At 41.6% G+C, this 6,000-nt stretch overlaps 1 protein-coding gene and 1 pseudogene across 2 annotated transcripts in view; both read right to left on the reverse strand.

Moving 5' to 3' along the window:
• ACTL6A (actin like 6A) overlaps positions 1-6,000 on the reverse strand; it is a 32,267-nt gene that overhangs the window by 23,908 nt on the left and 2,359 nt on the right. The gene's annotated exons all lie outside the window — the stretch shown is intronic.
• Positions 4,265-5,910, reverse strand: LOC111821605 (suppressor of SWI4 1 homolog pseudogene; annotated as a pseudogene).

Here is a 6,000-nt window from a genome sequence, read left to right on the forward strand (position 1 = left end):
GCTTGAAGTCCTCTTTGCTTTCAGCAAGCAAAGTTGTGTTATCTGTGTATCACAGGTTGTAAACGAGTCTTCCTCCAATCCTGATGCCGCACTCTTCTTCATGTACTCCAGCTTCTTTGATAATTTTCTCAGCACACAGATTGAAAAGTATGGTGACACCTACCTTTCCTGATGTTAAACCATGCAGTATCCCCTTGTTCTGTTCAAAAGACTGTCTCTTGGTCCATGTACAGGTTCCACAAGAGTACAATTAAGTGTTCTGGAATTCCCATTCTTCACAATGTTATCCATAATTTGTTATGATCTACACGGTCCAATGCCTTTGCATAGTCAGTAAAACACAGGTAAATATCTTTCCAGTATTCTCTGCTTTTAGCCAAGATCCATCTGACATCAGCAATGATATCCCTCATTCTATGTCCTCTTCAGAATCTGGCTTGAATTTCTGGCAGTTCCCTGTCAATGTTACTGCTGCAACCACAGAATCCCTCAATATTGTAACTCAAGGCTTGAATTTTTTCTTTAGTTCTTTTGGCTTGAGAAACGCCGAGCATGTTCTTCCTTTTTGGTTTTCTAATTCCAGCTCTTTGAACATTTTAATACTTTACTTTGTCTTCTCCAGTCGCCCTTTGAAATCTTCTGTTCATCTCTTTTATTTCATCATTTCTTTCATTTGCTTTAGCTACTCTATGTTCAAGAGCAAGTTTCAGAGTCTCTTTTGACAGCCACTTTGGTCTTTTTTTTTTTTTCTGTCTTTTTAATGACCTTTTCTTTTCTTCATGTATGATGTTCTTGATGTCATCCCACAACTCATCTGGTCTTCCATCATTAGTGTTCAATGCATCAAATCTATTCTCGAGATGGTCTCTAAATTCAGGTGGGATATACTCAAGGTCATACTTTGGCTCTCATGGACTGGTTTTAACTTTCTTCAGCTTCAACTTGAATTTGCATATGAGCAACTGATGGTCTTTTCTGCAGTTAGTGTTCTGACTGATGATAATGAGGTTCTCCATTGTCTCTTTCCACAGATATAGTCAATTTGATTCCTGTGCATTCCATCCAGCGAGGTCCACGTGTATAGTCGCCGTTTACGTTGTTGAAAAAAGGTATTTGCAATGAAGAGGTCAGTAATCTTGCAAAATTCTATCACGTGATCTTCAGCATCACTTCTATCACCAAGGCCATATAATCTAACTACTGATCCTTCTGCTTTGTTTCCAACTTTTGCATTCCAATCACCAGTAATTATCAAGGCATCTTGATTGCATGTTTGATCCATTTCAGACTGCAGAAGTTGGTAAAAATCGTCAATTTCTTCATCTCTGGCCTTAGTGGTTCGTGCATAAATTTCAATAATAGTCATATTAACTGGTCATCCTTGTAGGCATATGGATATTATCCTATCACTGGCACCGCTGGACTTCAGGATAGATCCTGAAATGTTCTTTTTGATGATGAATGCGGCATCATTCCTCCTCAGTCTGTCATTCCTGGCACAGGAGACCACATGATTGTCCTATTCAAAATGGCCAACAGCAGTCCATTTCAGCTCACTAACGCCTAGGATATTAATCTTTATGTGTTCCATTTTCATGATTTCCAATTTTCCTACATACTTCACACATTCCATGTTCCAATTATTAATGGATGTTTGAAGCTGTTTCTTCTCATTTTGAGTCATGCCATATCAGCAAATGAAGTTCCTGAAAGCCTGACTCCATCCCCATCAAGGTCAACTCTACTTTGAGGAGGCAGCTCTTCCCCAGTCATATTCTGAGTGCCTTCCAACCTGAGAGGCTCATCCTCTGGCACTATTAGCAGACAGTTCTGCTTCTATTCATAAGGTTTTCAACAGCTAATTTTTTTAGAAGTAGACTACCAGGTCCTTCTTCCTAGTCTGTCTTCATCTGGAAGCTCTGCTGAAACTTGCCGATGGGTGACCCTGCTTGTATTTGAAGTACCGGTGGCATAGCTTCCAGCATCACAGCAACATGCAATCCACCATAGTATGACAAACTGACAGACGAGTGGTGGATATTGGTATACTCTACTTATTATCTGTACTTGAGTTTAAGTGCTATGGTGAAAACAAACGCAGTAGTTTTGCTCTTTGGGACCCCTAGTTTCAAACAAAATAATTAGGACCAAAAAGTTTAGAGATGCGTTGATTACCTGGGGAAACGTAACAAATGCAGAAACTTTCTTTCAAATTAGAAATAAAACTAGGCCTCTTCATTTTATTTAAATTAAAAAAAAATAATCATTATTTTGCAAAGACACCATCTCTCAACTGTATTTGCAGTGTAATAATTGGTTTTTCTTTGTTTTAAATTTATCTATTTTTGAAATATATGAACATACTAAAAATAATATATATATGTATATACATGATACTTCTCTGCTCACCACTGAGATTAGATATATGTACTATTTTGCCTCAGGTATTTAAAAAACAAAAATTTTATTGATACAGATTTCCCCTCTCCACCTCAGATGTCACCACTGAACAGAAGTTGGTAGGTAACACTCCCGACCCCATGCACATTTTTATAATTTCCAAACGTGTACACATCCATAACGAATTAAATAGTATTATAATATTTATATTTGTAACTTGTTTTTTAAACCAAACTTTCTTTTAAGATTTATCCATGTTAATACACGTAAATTTAGACCATTAATTTTAACAGCTGTATCATATTTCACTATTATAATGACACGTGCAAAGACCTAGAGGTAGAAAACCAAAAGGGAAGAAGATGCTTGGCATTTCTCAAGCTGAAAGAACCAAGGAAAAAAATTCAAGCCTCAAGATGCAATACGGAAGCATTCTACAGGGAAAATATTCAACAACACAGGAAGCATTAAAAGACGATGGAAGGACTACACAGAGTCACTACAGCAAAAAGAATCTGTCAACGTTCAACCATTTCAGGAGGCAGCACATGACCAGGAACCAATGGTACTGAAGGAAGAAGTCCAAGCTGCACTGAAGGCACTGGCAAAAAACAAGGCTCCAGGAATTGACGGAATATCAACTGAGATGTTTCAACAAATGGATGCAGCGCTGGAAGTGCCCACTTGTCTATGCCAAGAAATTTGGAAGACAGCTACCTGGCCAATCGACTGGAAGAGATCCGTATTTATGCCTATTCCCAAGAAAGGTGATCCAATCAAATGTGGAAATTATCGAACAATATCATTAATATCACACAAAAGTAAAATTTTGCTGAAGATCATTCAAAAGCACCTGCAACAGTGTATTGACAGGGAACTGCCAGAAATTCAAGCTGGATTCAGAACAGAACATGGAACCAGAGATATCATTGCTGATGTCAGACGGATCTTGGATGAAAGCAGAAAAATACCAGAAAGATGTTTACCTGTGTTTTACTGACTATGCAAAGGCATTCGACTGTGTAGATCATGACAAATTATGGATAACACTGCAAAATATGGGAATTCCAGAACACTTAACTGTACTCATGAGGAACCTGTACATAGATTAAGAGGCAGTTGTTCGAACAGAACAAGAGGATACTACGTGGTTTAGCAGCAGGGAAGGTGTGTGTCAGCGTTGTATCCTTTCACCATAATTATTCAATCTGTATGCTGAACAAATAATCCCAGAAGCTAGACTATATGAAAAAGAATGTGGCATCAGGATTGGAGGAAGATTCATTAACAACCTGCATTACGCAGATGACACAACCCTGCCTGCTGAAAGTGAAGAGGACTTGAAGCACTTACTGATAAAGATCAAAGGCTATGGCCTTTAGTATGGATCACACCTCAACATAAAGAAAACAAAAATCCTTACAACTGGACCAATAGGCAACATCACAATAAACAGAGAAAAGATCAAAGTTGTCAAGGATTTCATTTTACTTGGATCCACAATCAACACCCATGGAAGCAGCAATCAAAAAATCAAAAGACGCATTGTGTCGGGCAAATCTGCTGCAAAAGACCTCTTTGAAGTGTTGAAAAGCAAAGTTTTTTCCTCTTTTTGACAACGTTAGTCATTTACTGTGGGAGTAGGGGTGAAGTTAGGGAAACACCTCCTTTATAAAACGAAAGCAAAGGCTGCACCTGGAGCCCAGCCCCAATCTGGGGCATTCTGTAGGCCTTGCTGGGGCTTAGGCTTGGGTATTCGCTTAGGTGGCCATGCCCTGCCCAGGGAAGGCCTTCTGGGTCATAGCTTGGCCTAGGCTCCAGGAGACCTACCTTTGGGCTTTGGAGGCCTCCAATCCTTTACTCACTACTTCTTGCCTGGAGGCCTGGAGGGCTGTCTCCACTTGGTCAGCCCAGGGAACATGTCCTGTCAGGTTCCTTGCCCACCACCTGGCAAAAATACTCAGCTTCATCCTCCTCCTCCTCAGATCAGCCGGCCCCCCAGCCTCTGGCGGGGCCCCTGGTCCTCTGCATCACTGTCCCCATCAGCCTCTACCTGTACCCTCTTCATGGCCGCCAGGTTCTTCTTCTTGTAGGCCTCTCGCTGCTCCCACTTGTGCTGCACATTATGGCCTGCTGGTCCTGCCTCTGGGCCTTCAGCCATGGCCTCTCCTTCTTGGCCATGAGGATGGCCTGCAGCTCCCCGTCCATCTTGTGCACAAAACTGGGGAATAGATGCTCCCCTCCCCAGTACCCTCCTGGATCTTGATGAGCTGGGCGTCATCCCAGGATCAATCTCGGTGAGCCGCAGGGTGCTCTGCTGAGCCCACATATTGCTGCTCCCAGTGATGGTCTGGGGCAGCTCCCTACTGTGCTGGCTGTCAGGCTCTGCCTCGCTGTGACAGCTCCACACCCCTGGCCAGCAGCTTGATGATGTCCTGCAGACAGGTCATGTAGGTGAACTTCTCCTGAAGAAGCTTCTTCATACCGCAAGCCGTGCCTACAGGAATGACTTTGACGCTATAATTGCCGAAATCCAGCTCCTGGGAGTCGGATGATGAGGCAGTGCTTGATGGCGCTCAGGTTTACGTTGTGCACGCTGATGCAGGGGAACAGCTTATGGAACACAGTGGCCATGAGCTTCATGTGCATGCCATACGGGCCGAAGACGTTGAACACCCGGAGGGGTGGGTGGGTATCCCCCAGAGGGCACACACTGGACCACGGACATACAAGTGGTCGGAGGTTGCCCGAACAGACGTTATGCAGTGCATGACTGTATACGTCTCCTTCTGACATGTATGAGTTTCTCTAGAGTAGATATGTTGTAAGTGTAATTTCTATATATACATGTCTTTCACTTTAGTACCAAACCAAATCAAACCTGTTGCTGTCGAGTCGATTCCGACTTACAGGTGAGTTAACTTTAGTAGATATGACTAAATTGCTCTCCAATTTAGTCATATAGTGGTTGTACCAATTTACAGCTCTTACTAGCAAATGTACAAGAGCTCCTCTTTCCCTACATCCTTGACAGCACTTGGTCTTAGCATACTTGCTAATTTTTGTCAATTTGATGGAGATAAATGGTAAATCTTTATTACTATTTATTTCTCAGGAGATAGGAGGGAATGGTAGCAATTTTAAAACATTCCAATGGGATACTGAAAGCTAATGACTTTGGTGGGGGTAGAGAGGTTGTTTTATTTTTTGTTTGGAGGAGGATGTTCCCAGGATTGGTGACTTTACCTCATGGGGAAGATAATTTTGAGAAAATTTTAAGTTAGACATTTGGGGGTGGTGATATAAGAGTGACAAAACTAACCATTTATCAAAATTGGGCTGGTAGTATACCTATCTATTTTTGTCCTGCAAAGGAGTCTGAAGTAGAGATACCCCGAAAAATGATGGCAAGAGCAATGAACAGACTCAGAAACCAGTTAAGAAGTGTTATGGGTTGACAATGTCATAGGGCAACATGTGTAGTAACTGTTAAATGAGAAACTATTTCGTTCTGTGAGCCTTCATCTTAAGTGAGAATAGCAGCACAATTGGAAGAGCGCAGTCAATGTCACTGAACTGTGCATGTAGAAATTTTTGAAA

This window comes from Trichechus manatus, unplaced genomic scaffold, assembly GCF_000243295.1.
Source record: "Trichechus manatus latirostris isolate Lorelei unplaced genomic scaffold, TriManLat1.0 scaffold00092, whole genome shotgun sequence".
Taxonomy (NCBI): domain Eukaryota; kingdom Metazoa; phylum Chordata; class Mammalia; order Sirenia; family Trichechidae; genus Trichechus; species Trichechus manatus.